We start from the raw sequence: 15,167 nt of genomic DNA on the forward strand, positions 1-15,167 counted from the left end.
TATTTTGAGGTTGAGTTGTCAGAGGTGCATTTTTCTCATATCTGGGCTAAATATTAGATTTCATTCTATTTCTCCCATTCTCTACTCCCTTCCTCTGCCACCTCCCTTCACTCCTGGTACCCTGCCTATAGATCAATAAATGTTAGGTAAGTGAATGATGCCAAGACCCGGGTGAATCTGACTTGATTGTATTTCTCTTTATGCAGAGAGCAAGGCTGCCTTCCACGTTGGGTGTGAACCTCTGCCCCGTCCTCCCTGTGGTCTGAAGGCTGAGCGGGTGGCCTGTTTCCGTCCTGAGACCCGGCTGGCGCCTGGACAACAGCACCAGGTATGTGGCTTTTATCTTCATGGGCGCGTCCCACAGGGTAAGTGAGATGGAGAACCAGGGGCAAAGCAAGCATTCTGTCAGGGCAGGACGATGGCATGCGGAGAAAGTCCACTGTGGGACCTCCGGGGAGCCCCTTCCCTTCCTGAGCCTCAATTTGCATGTCTGCAAAGTAGAGCTAATGACTCCTGCCCTGACTCCCTCCTGGGCTTGTTGACAAGGCTCAGCTGGGGTGTGGTATTCTCCCTGCATTTTGGAAATTCTAAATTTTAAAGTTAAGGAGGAGGATTAAAAAAAAGGCACCAGGTGAATGGGGTTCCTGGTGTGGGATGCAGTCCCTTCCGTAGGGAAATAGCCCCCAGATGCCTCCTCCTTTGCCACCTCTAAGGGGGAAATGGCCCAGTCCTTTGACAGTTGGAGTCACTAATCTATGGATTAAAAAGTTAACGCTTAGCCAAACGTTCTTCATCTTTTGGGATATGGTGTATATTCAATATGGCTCCATGGAGCCAACCAGGAGCCCCTGCTTGACGGAACGATCTCTATCAGGCTGGAAAAGACAGACACCCTAACTGTTTGACCAACAAATGTATAGAAAACAGTGGCCAGTAAGTAGCAATTACATGATAATCTTATCCAAAGAAAATGTGGGCTCAAATTAAGATGATTTCACCAGGAAAACATTAAGGTATACAAAGAGTTCTTAATAAATAGAAATAAATAGTGCAGGGTTTGCGCCATGGTTATTTTCGATGGTTATCTGCTCTCGCTGCCGCTGCTCTGGCTGCATTTTCCACGGGGCTCAGAGCGGCATTTTGCTCTACAAAAACAACTAGCTCCTTTCCAGCCAATGATTACTTCTAATTATGCTTTCCCCTGCCATTATTCTAATAGACCTGTCATGTTGCTTGAAGGACTCTGGCGTTTGGAATATACAACAGCTTTTATGGAGGGACTGCTGGAACACTTAATATAGCTCTTTTTGAATTATCAAGTTCTATCCTTTTGAAGTCTGTGTTAGTGGAACTCCTATTTATGAGATGTGCTGTGCTTAAAGGTTTGCTATTGATGAAGAGGTCCAACAGAGCCTTTATCGTAAGTATGGCAGCATTCTCCCTGAGAGATAAATAGCCGTGCTAAAAGGTATGGTGTGTACCTAGGCTGCAAATTACTAGCCAAGTACCTCCTAACAGTGTACTTCAAAAATACCTTTATGCTTCTTGTTTGTTCTCCTTTCCATAGAGAAGAGTGACATTTCTTAAAACATAGAGGGGTGGAAGCATGCTGGTCATCATTGGTCATCGACATTACTCGGGTTTGAGGAACGTGTTTGTTCCGGCGCTGGGTGTCTGGATATATGCATACGTGTGGCTTACATCCTCTGTGCTTGCTGTTTCAAGAATTTGCTTTTCTTTAAGTTGCTTTAATTTAATGATGGACGTGGCTGGACTCAAGCACTTTTTGGAGTGGGAAGAGGGTTTATGAACAGGGATGCCTGTTCTGGGGAATCTGGAAAACACTACTGAGGACAGAGCAAGGGATCTTCAGGTAGTGATAGGTACAAATGTTGGGCAGTGTCGGTCGGCTTCCGGCAGACTGGGCAGGCGGCAGGTAGGGATCTTAGAAGGGGGTGGCTTGATGGAGACGTCGTCAACAGAAGTGGTTCCCAAAGGTCTGATTATCTGGGCAATTTGATGTCCACCAGCTGGGGTGGAAGTTTCCTTTAGCAGTTCAACCAGGTTGTTTCTTGTAGACCCAAAGTTGTAGGCATTTGTGGCTGAAGTAATTGGACAATGCAGGCCCTTTCTTTGGCCTTGGGCTGCTATCACACAGAAGGACATCGTGTGGTTCACACGCACAGGTATTTGGGGGGAATGGGTGATCTGGCTCCCTCATGGTGTACAGAAATGCACTCAGGATACTCCACGTTTCTAGCAAGCATCCCAGATGCAGAGAAAACTCCCTTGGCGGCTGACATAAAAAACACAGAAGCAGGACCATGGAGCAGCTTTTGACCATGCGGCAAGCATTTGCATCGATTCCCCTAAGAAGGCAGCCTGCTCCAGAGTGTTTGCCTAGGGTTTTTCACTTGGAACCTTCATGCATCAGAACTCTGACTACACACTGCCTGTCTAATTCATCTTCACCCATATATTTTACCATTACGGACAGCCTTCCCCTTAAGCTTGTCTATTTACTAGCTGGTGTGACAGATGACAGCGACTCTGAGCTATGTTAGATGGCATTTGTATGGCTCCAATGCCAGAAGCATTCTAAGCGCCGGTGTTGCATATTTATTGATCTCCATATTCCCAATAATCTGAAGCCCGTCACATTTGACAACATTATGTGGAGAGGTCAGCTAGATGGGGCTAATGAACCTGTTTCCAAGATGGATGTTGTTTTCCACAACATTACCCTTGCAAATAGCTGTCAGTGGGGCATTTCACTGTCGGGCCAGGCATTTGAGGATTTTTTTTTTTTTCTTAAATAGTTGGTGTTAACATTAAACAAAACCTGAAGCTATTAAATCATAGTATTTATTTACGATAGAAAACATGGACGCCCTGGCATCTTTCCAAATGAAAATCTTATTAACAGACACGGTGCTTGTGGGAAAGTCCTCAGCAACTGGAGATTGGCTTGGCTGTCTAAAATGCTTGACGGATTAGCCCGAGATGATGTGAAGGACCAAATGGGAAATGGCTGAAGTCTGGAGGATTAAACCAGCAAATAGAAAGGCTTGCTGCAGACCAGAGGCACGTGGTACTTTTGTGACCATGTTTCCAAGCTTCCACACTGCTGCGAATAACCAGCACAAAATGCGCTCAGATTTAGATGAAGATTGACAGGAAAAAAGAAAGAAAGAATAGGAAACAGTATTTGCAAAGAGGATACCATTGAGTGAAATGCTGCGTGTGAATTAACCACACTGGAAATGCATCGGGAGCAGTAACGAAAATATTAAAGACAGGTTTCCTGCACCTGAATCCAGAGCTCTTTGAAGCCCTGCAAAGGGACATTTAGAGACTTTCACTGTCTGTCTGTCCTGAGGGTGACCATGGCGGACAGTGATCCCAATGGCTCTTCTAAGGAATCCATCCAGGTGGATGTATCTTCTTTAAACATTCACTGAAGAGTTTTTAGCAGCTATGTGCCAATGTGATTTCTGAGAAACTTATTGTGTATCTCGGTAGGGCCACTGAGAATTTTGGGTTCTTTAAGAAAAGCATAGTCAATCTTTAGTTTGAAATGCATTATTTTACAAAGGTAGGTGTATTTAATGGGTTTCTTCATGGCAATGTTCCTCTCCCAACTGTATCCCAGAGCAGACACAAACAAGGCTAAATAATGAAATTAATGGTACTTGGCTACTGGCTCATCCAGAACTTTCTTAACAATGAATTCATTTATTCAGTGCTAGCATTTAGGAACATTAATCCACCACATTGCTTACAGTCACAAAAATTGAAGAACTTCTCAACTTGTTTATTTTGTAGGCAGGATGCCAGAGAAGAGATGATTAACTATTGTGCTTTTTCCTTTAGTGGATCTCAGTACCTCTTCTCATCACACCTTTTTCAGGTTATGCCTTTAGCATCGTGTTGAATGAAGAGGTAGATAAGAATTGACGAGTTCAAGAGCAGTGAAGTTCATTGCGGGGCAAATGCTTATGTTCTTTTCGGATGAAAAACTTGTTTCTCCTACATACCCCCTCCTCCACTCTCACGGAATATATATACCATTAAGAGAGCATGTTCTCTCTTTGATGAATACCTAAAAGTAATAGGAGAAACAAAGTCAGGTAATGGCAAAAGTCAGCTCCAAGTAAGGTAGAGTGGTACAGCATGCTGCCTACAATTTGCGAGACACAATTCTCATTAAAGAAAAACACTGACAAAAAAGTCATATGTGAGAGATGCAAGTTAAAGCTACCCTAGGCAGCTTTAATTTAGGCATGAGCAAATTACATGAATAGCAGTTGCTATAGTAACTAGTAGATAATACGGTGTTTATGTTGCTATTGAGATATCTTGTACTTTACTGGAATAAGGAAAAAAAAAAAGATTTCCAGGAGCACACAGGCGCTGCATGAAGGGAACGTATCTCATAACCATTTTACTTCTTTATTTTACTGTTTATTTATGGTGAAATGGGCACCTACAATTACATACAGCCCTTGGCTTGGTTTGTTGTTATTCGTATTTTCTTAACTGAGATGTCCCTTTGAAAGCCCAGTCCCTGAGGCATCTCTGAAGCTGCCCGGTCTGCCATCTTGGATGCCACCAGGGGGAGAATTCTGTGGTTGGGCATGGCATGCCGGGAGCTGTAGGCCACCATGGGTCAGATGACTTTGAACCCAAAGGCCAAGAATGCTTGAGAATTCAGGGCAGGACAGATGCCGACAAAGGTTGTGATGTTATAGATTTGATGTAACGCAAGGTAGTGCAATATTATGCATTACGGAGTGCTGGGCAGTTAGCATGATTTTAAAAAGCATTTGAGGTCCCTTCTAGAGACAAGGAAAATATCTCAAAGAGGACTTGTGACGGATGAAATGCAGTTGGTGCACATCTAAGGCTGCAGCTGATGGAGAGGCGGTAGAGAACATAGCAAGGTGCACAGTTGCCATTTTGCGGCATGCGGGAGGCTGGCGGGCAGACCCCAGTAACTCGGGTCCCAATTCGGATTTGGGGGCCTGGCTGCTGACTCCATGGCAGTTCACCCAATAGTTGCTCTGCCTTTCACTGCTGTATATCACCACTTCCAAAGCTGGTTTGGGCAAACTCAGGGTGCTTCCAGACCTTTCAAATTCTTTTTCTTTTTTAAGCTTTGTTTTAACTATAATTTATTTAACTTTAAGTTTACAGACCTTTCAAATTCTTAACACAACATTGATTTATATTAATTTAATTTAAAAACTCATGTCAATTAGGGTTTTTTTCTTTGGGGGATGGAATAGGGGGAGTCTTAAGAAGGGGAAATACAGGGGTAGAGTCCCACCAGCCCCAAATGACTGTGGTGATGGAAACAAAACCTGAATGCACCGAGGTGTCTTCATCTGCATATTCTTCACTTCACACCCTCCTTTGCACAAATTCATTCACAGTTTTCTCTCCATAAGATGACGCAGAGCAGAGTAAGCATTGTCTCTGAGGCCAGAAAACCTGAGTTCTAGTCTCAGTTCTGCCCTTTCCTAGGATTGTGGCTTAAAGGAAGTAAGCCATTAATATTCCTCACATGTCAAATGCTCTTAATAATGCCCACCTGATCAGCGGGGACTGCATGAAGCTGGAACACTCTGGCTGAGCATCTGGCTATGAGCTGCATCTCTCAACAGCTGTTCTTTAATGGTGCATCTGTCTTGGCTAGTCCCAGATTCAGGTGACTCATTTGATGTCTCTGGCCTCAGTTTTCTCATCTGCAAAATGGTATCCTTGGCCTTGCCAGCCTCAGAGATGCCCTCCTCCTCACATTCTGCGATTATATGGCATAAGCTTTTCCAGATTCCTAAATGTCCTTCCCTTAAGAAATGTGTGCAAAGACCTTTTGAGTCTTCATGGCCAAATGCAAATTCCTCTTCTCTTCCTGAGTTTGAAGAGCTGCTCCACTCAAAAGTTGGTTTGAAATGAGGTCTTGTGTATATTACAGGTGTGGCTTCTGGGCTGGAAGGAGTGAAGAAATCCATTTGAGCTTTTGCCTTTAGGCTGATAATATGTTTTAATTTCCATTTCACAAATGAAACAATTGAATTTTCCGGAGCTTAAGTGACCAAGGCAAGGCCTCACTACCCTCAGCAGTTTGGTAGCCTCTACCGGCTATACGTTTATTCTCCCAGTGGGGTGTCGGAGGCAGTCACCAGAAGGGGGCAGTTCCAAGGAAAAATGTTCAAAGGGGGAGGCCAGTGCCTGCATCTTTACTCAGTTACCGTCAAAGCCAATACCGCATCACAGGAGAAGCAGATGGTGGGCCAGGAACCCACAGGAGGTGCGAGGAGGGAGAGGGAGGGGTATTGAACTGCTTGAAGAGCAGTATTTGGTCACCAGATTCATAATTCCCATCCGTCTCCGAAGCCCTTGGTACCTGAGACCCTTCAGCACCTCACCCCGCATCATTGCCTTCAGATCGCAAAACTCATCGGACTGTGAAGTGAGCTGAGTAGGAATCAATTTTTTGTCTAGCCCCAGAAATTCTTTGGAATAATATGTCCAAATGGTTATCTCGTCTGTTGCAATTGGCTTGAAAATATCAGAATTTCTATGAATATTTGTGAGATTTCCATGTACCATCTGGCTCCCTACATGTGAGTGTGCCTACACAGATGCCTGGATAATGTATAGGGAGCCAGCACATTTATTTTTACAGAGGGTAATTATTACAGTCTCTCCTTCCAGAAATGAGCCTTCTGTTTTATGTTTTCAGAGCGAACTTGTGAAATATTAAGATATTTTACTGCCTTAATGTTCTGAATTGTTTGCCTCTCCATCCTGCAATCTAAAACTCATTAACAGTCGAACAATTTAATCAGAATGAATCAAGTTGTGAAATGGATACACCGGCAGTTCACACAGCCATAAAGCATGGCTGAAACTTTTCTGAACAGCTTCATAAAACTTAGAGGCAGCAGGAAATAAATGATTATCCTGGACAATATCAGAACGAACAGAACCTGGAGCCATGAACTTGGTAATTGTTCCTCCTCACTCAGCACATTTGCTAAGGCTTGGTCTTAATTCATGGGAAGGACCAGTGAGTATAGGGATTTAAATTGCCAATCCTTCTGTAAAGTTTTTCTCGATTATAAGCATGATCAGGGAAGCAAAGTGAAAGTGGTACGTTAAGCCTGACTTTAAATTCCGGAAGTTTTCTTCCATTAAAAATAGTCCTTGGGGACGCTGGGAGGCTCCAACCCACAGTGTTTGGGGAAGACCTCAATTTCAAGAGTGACTCATTCGTTATACTTTTAAAATATCATTCATCCCAGAATTCTCTCTGCAGAGGTGGGCACGTGTGTTTGGTGGAAATGGGTTTTAGTTTCATTCCTAAGTTTGGGTTGTATTCACATCAAATATTGTCTGACAGAGTCAGCTGTATTATGCATTTGAAGTCAAGGCCACCAGTAGGGCAACCAGTTCGTCCTCAATTGCCTGGAACCCACTGACTCTCAGGCAAATTGGGATGGTTGGTCCCATTAAAAAGTCCCAACTCCCAGATATTTCCTGGCATCAGTGCCTAAAAATTACTCTCCCTTCCAATGTAAGAATTTTGCCTACAGCTTCTTAATCAGATGATTATCCAGAATAGTGTTTTTATATATATAAAGTATATATATATAGATAGATAGATAGATAGATATATATAGTTCATAACTTTTATCCCATCTTCTTCTGAGAATGAATTGAAGCAACTATGTAGGCATCCAGCACATGTCTGGGTATTGAAGTTTCCCCATCTCTACGTGGTCAGTGAGAACTTGTGAAACAACAAAATACTCTACAGTTTTGATATTATAAACTCAAATTGCACCACCTACACCATGCTTCTTTGTTCATTTTTTTCACTTTAGAAAGCACAGGCCTTTATTCGAAACTTCAGAATTAGGGAGTCTGATCTTAAAAAAAGGAAAATGTTCCATTCAGTACTTACTTAATTTCCTTATTTAGTGGTATATATAGGATTTATGAATTAGCTCTTAGTTCTGGCATGCTTAGTAAGTCTGATCTTGCTTACAGAAATAGATTCTTAATACTTCATTTTCAGAACACTTTAAAACCCAAGCCAATGCTTTTCCTTCAAGGATGCGGAAGGCATTCCTCATTCAAATCTGATTCCTGGTTTTATAAAGCATGAAGATCACTTTTATTACTTCATCATCTATATGCTGGATTCTAATATTCTTTTTGATGGTGATGTGTTCAGTGATAGAAACTTATAAAGAGAGAATTCCTTCTCAATTTGTAAACCAAAAATTTAAAAGCAAAATCCCTGAAGTGATAGGAAGACATTTTTATGACATAAACAGCTGCTTCACTAAGCTGCCGGCACAAGCCAATGCGACAAAGGTACGAATTGTTATTTAACCTTTAAATACTGTTTGCTACAAATCTACAAATATTTTAAATATACTTTCTTCTGCAATGAAAATTAAGATACTCCCCAGCTTAACAGCTTTTGAAGTTGCAAATATTACGAATAAAAAAGATAACTTTCCTAGTGAATACCCAATGATAAACTGAACCCTAAGGTTTCTATCCCAAGGACATAAAAATGATCTAAATTGGACTAAGTGCACGGCAAGTTCATATGAAAAATGATTCTTCATATGCTCTTCTACTAAAGCTATCAATATAAAAAGAATCTAAAAGCTTGTTTTCTGCTTGAAGAGTTAGGTAACCTCCCAGGAATCACAACTTGTGAGCTTTTAAACCCAGAGCTATAGTATGTGAAAATACTAGTGCCTCCTAAAAAAGCAAGCTGATAAAATTCCATATGTAAATAAATATCAGTAATAATTACATTCTGCATAATATTTTTTAATCTAAGACTTCCAAACCATCAACCTTTTTCAGTGCTTCTAGTGAGCAATCAAAATAGTCATATTTATTCAGGTTTAAAACTACATTTCTCTTCTCTCAATATGAAGGCATAGACAGAATAGACAGTAAAATTATTTTGTCCAACATTCTGAGCCTATGGATGTGGAAACCATCTACAACATGATCTCATTAGGTCATCATCGATTCACCTTCTTCACCAGTAGCATCTTGGGGAAATGTGAAGGTCTTCAAGCATCTCAGCCAGACTAATTCGAGGCGCTCCTTCATCATCTGTGTCACTTTCCACAGGAATCGTTGAATCTCTATAAATATTCACACTTTTTCTAATTGCCTCATCTTCTTCCAGATCTTCAAGGAAATCTGGGTATTGCCTTTCATCATCTGTATCCATGTTTTCTCTATCTCTTGCAAGCTCTTTCAGTTTCCAGTTTCTAAGACACTGACGTTTGGTACGGTCATAGCTCTTCTTGATTAGCACCACATCTAGGACTCTATCTGATTTCATTTTGTTGATACGCTCATCATTTAAGTTACAGTTGGCCAGATCAAACCCCAACACCAGGTCTCCAGGATTCAGAAGATGTCCCAAATGAGTGCGTCAAAAATACTGTTTATCTGTACTCATTTCAGATGTTTTCTGTACCCAGACTTCCCCGAGGGTATGCTTTTATGATACCATTCCAGCACCTGCAGTGCGTTTTAGATCTCGGACTATGCTGCATTCCATAACAACAAACTCCTCTAGCTGTTTGGGATGTGGCAGAAACTACTGAAAGGGTGACTCCAGAAAGCGTTCCCATCAATATCTGCAACTTGTAGGGTATTCGGATCTATGAGATGGATGACGCTGGTTACTCGAATACACACACAAATCCGGTTCATGTTTCCCAGGATTTGTGCCAGTTTTGCAGACAGACAAACAACATTATCCTTGCATATTGGAACAATTTCCACAGAAAAGGTGCTTTTGTAATTGTATGTGTTACTATGGATATCCTGAGAGATCAGTCTCTGTGAGGCTTTGTATCTAGTGGGAACAGTACACTGAAGACATTCTACCATCTTCTGAGCATGTCGTTTTGAGGAATAATAGAAATCCAGCCCATCATGAATCTCTTTGATACGAAGTGTATTCCGGTGCATGCCATATTTCAAAATCAGCTGTTCTAGACAGTAGAAAGTTCTTTTGTGCAAAGTCTTTTGCCTGACTTGAACCACAGCCTTCCAGAAATCCTTAGCTTCCACTCTATGGCAATCTCCACACATCTGGGCCTGAACAACATAATCCACCACAAACACTTGCTGAAGGATAGCACCATTCATCACCTCTTTCTGAAGAGTTAGTTTAACTTTAAGTCTCTTAGAACGGGGCTCCAAACAAAGTCCAAACAAAGCTTGCATCTACAAGACGTACGTTACTCAGAGGGGCTTTGAATATTTTCAAACACAAAGCAAGAAGTTCCTTGGATTCTAAGGCACATTGTGCCCAAGTTCCTGATGGCTGGAAATATCTTTGACCTTGTTTGCAGAAAGATAGAGAGACTTGTTTCGGAATGCCTTGGCTGATATCTACTTTACTTCGCAGACAAGCCACACAAATACTGGCAGGATTTGGACTAATCGGGGCACCACGGTTGCAGCACAAGATGTGTCCAGGTGTGTGCTTCACGGGTTCTGTCATATACTCCATTTTTCTGTATATCTTAGCGCCTCTGGGCCAGACCCAGATGTGCTGAAAAACCGCGGCAGGACTAGTTCCTATTGCCCAGTTCTTATTTTGTAATTTGCACCAGCAAAGCACCATTCCTATTCCACACAGGCTCGTGCGGCCCAAATATAGAAGCCCTTACAGTCTCGTCACTCCGTTTTCTTTCTCACTATTAAGCTCTCACTTTCAGGGTTGGGTTTATTGGACAGACCTGGGCTTCTCAACATCCATTCGTACTCTTTTGACTGCTCAATCAGATGAATTCTAACTTCACCACCTCCTAGCTGTGTCACCGTGGACAAACGCTGTCCCACATTATGCCTCAGTTTTCTCCTCTGTGAAGTGAAGATAGTAAGACTGAAGCTGTAGAGTTGCCATATGGGTCACCATATGTACAACCCATAAGGGAGAAGTACTTTGGGTGTCAGAACATGCCTGACCATGATTTGGCCAAGTCCAGCTGGGAGCTCTGGGCTGTCTCTGGCAGGCAGGGGTCCATTAGTGACTGATTGGGACATGCTGATTTTAGTGTAAGCACAAACTTCTAATCCACGATTTCAGGGGCCCCTCATGACCCACGGCTAGAGAGTCACCATCAGAGAAAGGGCCTGCTCAGTTCTTTGTGAATTATTTCTTGACTTGTGGAATGATAATTTTATCGCGCTTTGTACATAGGACAATCCCTTCCCAGTTCCCTGAGATTTTGGTTTACCTGGGTTTACTTCTGAATACTTCCCCTAACTACCCCTCATTGGATTCATCAAGATTTGGAAGTGAAAAAAAAAAAAAAAAAAAGATTTGGAAGTGATATGGGTTATTTCTGTTTGTTTAGTGGCTACCTTTAACATTTTAACATGCATACTTCTATTAACAAATAACAAAGTTTCTCAGTATTTTATCCTTCTTTTAAACTATGAGATCATTAAAACATTACACATAGCCAGCAGTAACAATAACATTTTGGCAATGTTATTTCATCTAACCCTCTCATTATTACTATTATTACTATTGTTACTATTATTATGGAATATTTTATAGAAAATCCCAGATGTCATGTCTCACCACTTAGAAATACTTAGCCGACAAGAAAATTTTCCCCTTAATATAACCACTATGCCATTATCAGCAAACAAAATGAGCAATAATTTCTTAATATGATCACATATCCTTTCCATACTTAAATTTCTCCAGTTGTCCCCAAAATCTTTTTACAGATGGTTTGTTTGAATAAGTGGCCAAATGTGGTTTGCATATCACAGTTATATTTTGAAGAAAACATAAAATGCCCTATGGCCTGGATTTTGCATGTTCTTTTACTTGGTGTCCTATAATTTGTTCTTTTATTCCCTGAGGTATTATAAACTTGTGTTTAAATTCAGTGACTATTTGAAATTCAGGACTTTTTGTGTAGTAACACTTCAGAGATGTTTCTGTGTACTGATTGCATCACATCAAGAGGCACAGAAATATCTGGTGTCCCATGGTTTTATTGATACTAAGATTGATCAGGGTTCAGGTGGTAGCAGCTAAGTCTCTCATTATGAAGTTCTCCATAAAACTTTGCACAAAATGCTTTTAATTATTTTTAACTTTTTTAAGTTTTTTTAAATTTTTAAATTTAAATTTAAATTTTTGGCTGCATTGGGTCTTCACTGCTGTGCACGGTCTTTCTCTAGTGGCGGTGAGCGAAGGCTGCTGTTCGTTGTGGTGCGGGTTCTTCTCATTGTGGTGGCTTCTCTTGTTGCAGAGCACGGGCTCTAGGTGAGCAGGCTTCAGTAGTTGCAGCACATGGGATCAGTAGTTGTGGCGCATGGGCTTAGTTGTTCCGTGGCATGTGGGATCTTCCTAGACCAGGGTTCGAACCCCTGTCCCCTGCATTGGCAGGAGGATTCTTAACCACTGTGCCACCAGGGAAGTCCCGTAATGCTTTTTAAAAAAAATTGTTAAATATATATAACATAAAACCTGTCATTTAAACTATTTTAAAGTGCATTGTTCTGCGGCATTAAGCAGATCCACAATGTTATATAACGATCGCCACTATCCATTTCCAGAACTTTTTCATCATCTGAAACTGAAACTCTTTACTCATTAAACAATAACTCCCCATTTCTCCTCCTCTCCGGCTCCTGGCAACTACCATTCTCCTTTCTGTCTCTATGAATTTCCCTCTTCTAGGTACCTCATATAAGTGGAATCATACAGGACTTGTCCTTTTGTGGCTGGCTTATTTCCCTTACCATACTGTCCCCAAGGTTCATCTGTGTTGTAGCATGTGTCAGAATTTCATTCCTTTGTGTGGCTGAATACTATTCCATTGTATAGATGGCCACGTTTTGTCTATCCGTTCACCTGTTTATGGACACTTGGGTTGATTTTGGCTATTGTGAATACTGCTGCTATGAACATGGATGCACTCACTTAATGCTTTTATTATTCACCGATGACATTTGTCTGGATCCATCATAGGCATAGCTCGTTTTCCTGTGCTTGGCTTTATTATGCTTTGCAGATATTGCATATTTACAAATTGAAGTTTTGGGCAACCCTGCATTGAACAAGTCTACTGGTGCCATTTTTCAAACAGCATTTGCTCACTTTGAGTCTCTGTGTCACATTTTGGTAATTTTCACGATATTTGCAACTTTTTCATTGTTATCACATTTGTTATGGTGATCTGTGATCAGTGATCTTTGATGTTACTATTGTAATTTTTTGTTGTTTTGTAATTTAATTAAAGTATGTACATTGTTTTTTAGATATAATACTGTTGCACACTTAATAGACAACAGTAAACATAACTTTTACATGTACTGGGAAACCAAAGAATTCATGTGACTCACTTTATTGGAATATTCGCTTTATTGTGGTGGTCTGGAACTAAACTTGCAGTATCTCTGAGGTGTGCCTGTATTTCATTTCAGGTCACACCATGGTGATTTTCTAATATTTTCTTTTTACATACCAATTTTCAGAATAATGGTTTGATGTACCAGTATCCCACAAAGGTGGCCAATGAGGTTTCTGGGTTTTTGTGGCAGTCCTTTTTCATAGCTCCTCGAGTTAGTTCTTACGTCCTTTGACGCAGCTCCGGTAGTCTTTTGTCACTTCTTTTATTTCTGGCACAACAAAGTGTCCCAGACTCATCTTGTATATTTCCTACCTGAAGGGAAAAATCTCCTTTTCTCTGTTGTGCTCACCACTCTGCTCTCAATACTTCACTTCTGGACAGCAAATGTGTGAGTTTTTCCCACATCGAGCAATTCTCCAATTCTCTGTGGACACCATTGGAGTGTCCTACAATTTAATTCAATTCTGACACTATCTACCTGGAGATAGCATCAGATCTCCCAGGGGCTCAATCCCACAAGACCCTCTCTTCTCCCACTTCAGACAGCCATTGCGAGTCCAGGTTGTCACCTGTGCTTCTGATTGACTATAAGTTGGAGGTTCCCATCACCCCTCCTCATGTCCAGTATTTACTAGAATGGTTCATAGAACTCAGGGAAACATTTATGTTTATCTGTTTATTGTAAAGGATGCAATTCAGGCATACCCAGATGAACGAGATGCATAGGGCAAGATATGGGGGAAGGGGTGTGGAGATTCCATGTCCTCTTTTTAAAAATATTTATTCATTTAGGCTGCACTGGCTCTTAGTAGCGGCACACGGGATCTTCGTCGCGGCATGCGAACTCTTAGTTGCAGCATGCATGAGGGATCTAGTTCCCTGACCAGGGATCGAACCTGGGCCCCCTGCATTGGGAGCGCGGAGCCTTACCCACTGCGCCACCAGGGAAGTCCTCCATGTCCTCTTCACACAGGCATGCCACCGGCCCCCCCACCCCTAGCACCTCCATGTGTTCACCAGCCAAAAAGCTCACCAAACCCTGTACTTTTAGAGATTTTTAATGGAGGCTTCATTTTGTAGGCATGATTGGCCATTGGGTCCAATTCAATGTCCAGAGGTTGGGGTGAAGCTGAAAGTTCCAGCGCTCTAGTCACATGGATAGTTCCTCTGGTGACAAGCCACTATCTGGTGGTTATCTAGGGGCTTTCAGAAAATCACCTCATTAACGTAAGCTCAGGTGGGTTTGAAAGGGGTTTGTTAAGAATAACAAACGAGGGGCTTCCCTTCCCTGGTGGCGCAGTGGTTGAGAGTCCGCCTGCCGATGCAGAGGACACGGGTTCGTGCCCCGGTCCGGGAAGATCCCATATGCTGCGGAGCGGCTGGGCCTGTGAGCCATGGCCGCTGAGCCTGCGCGTCCGGAACCTGTGCTCCGCAGCGGGAGAGGCCATAGCAGTGAGAGGCCTGCGTACCCCCCCCCCAAAAAAAAAGAATAACAAACGATACTCCTTCCACCTTTATAATTCTTATCACTTAGGAAATTCTAAGGATTTTAGGAGCTCTGTGCCAGGAATGGGGATGAGACAATATATATTTCTTACTATAAGTCATAATATCATGCTACTCATTTCTGAAATCAGCCATTTTTCCAATGAGACTTGGTTCTTTTGGGGTATGGTACTTAGACACCACAATCTGGGTACTTGGTGTGCCCACTGCTAGAGGCTT

General features: G+C 41.9%; 1 pseudogene; it reads right to left on the bottom strand.

The window, feature by feature from the left end:
* Positions 1 to 9,051: 9,051 nt before the first annotated feature.
* Positions 9,052 to 10,647, bottom strand: LOC132507218 (60S ribosomal export protein NMD3-like; annotated as a pseudogene).
* Positions 10,648 to 15,167: the final 4,520 nt, after the last annotated feature.

The sequence above is a fragment of the Lagenorhynchus albirostris genome, chromosome 16, assembly GCF_949774975.1.
Source record: "Lagenorhynchus albirostris chromosome 16, mLagAlb1.1, whole genome shotgun sequence".
Lineage (NCBI taxonomy): Eukaryota > Metazoa > Chordata > Mammalia > Artiodactyla > Delphinidae > Lagenorhynchus > Lagenorhynchus albirostris.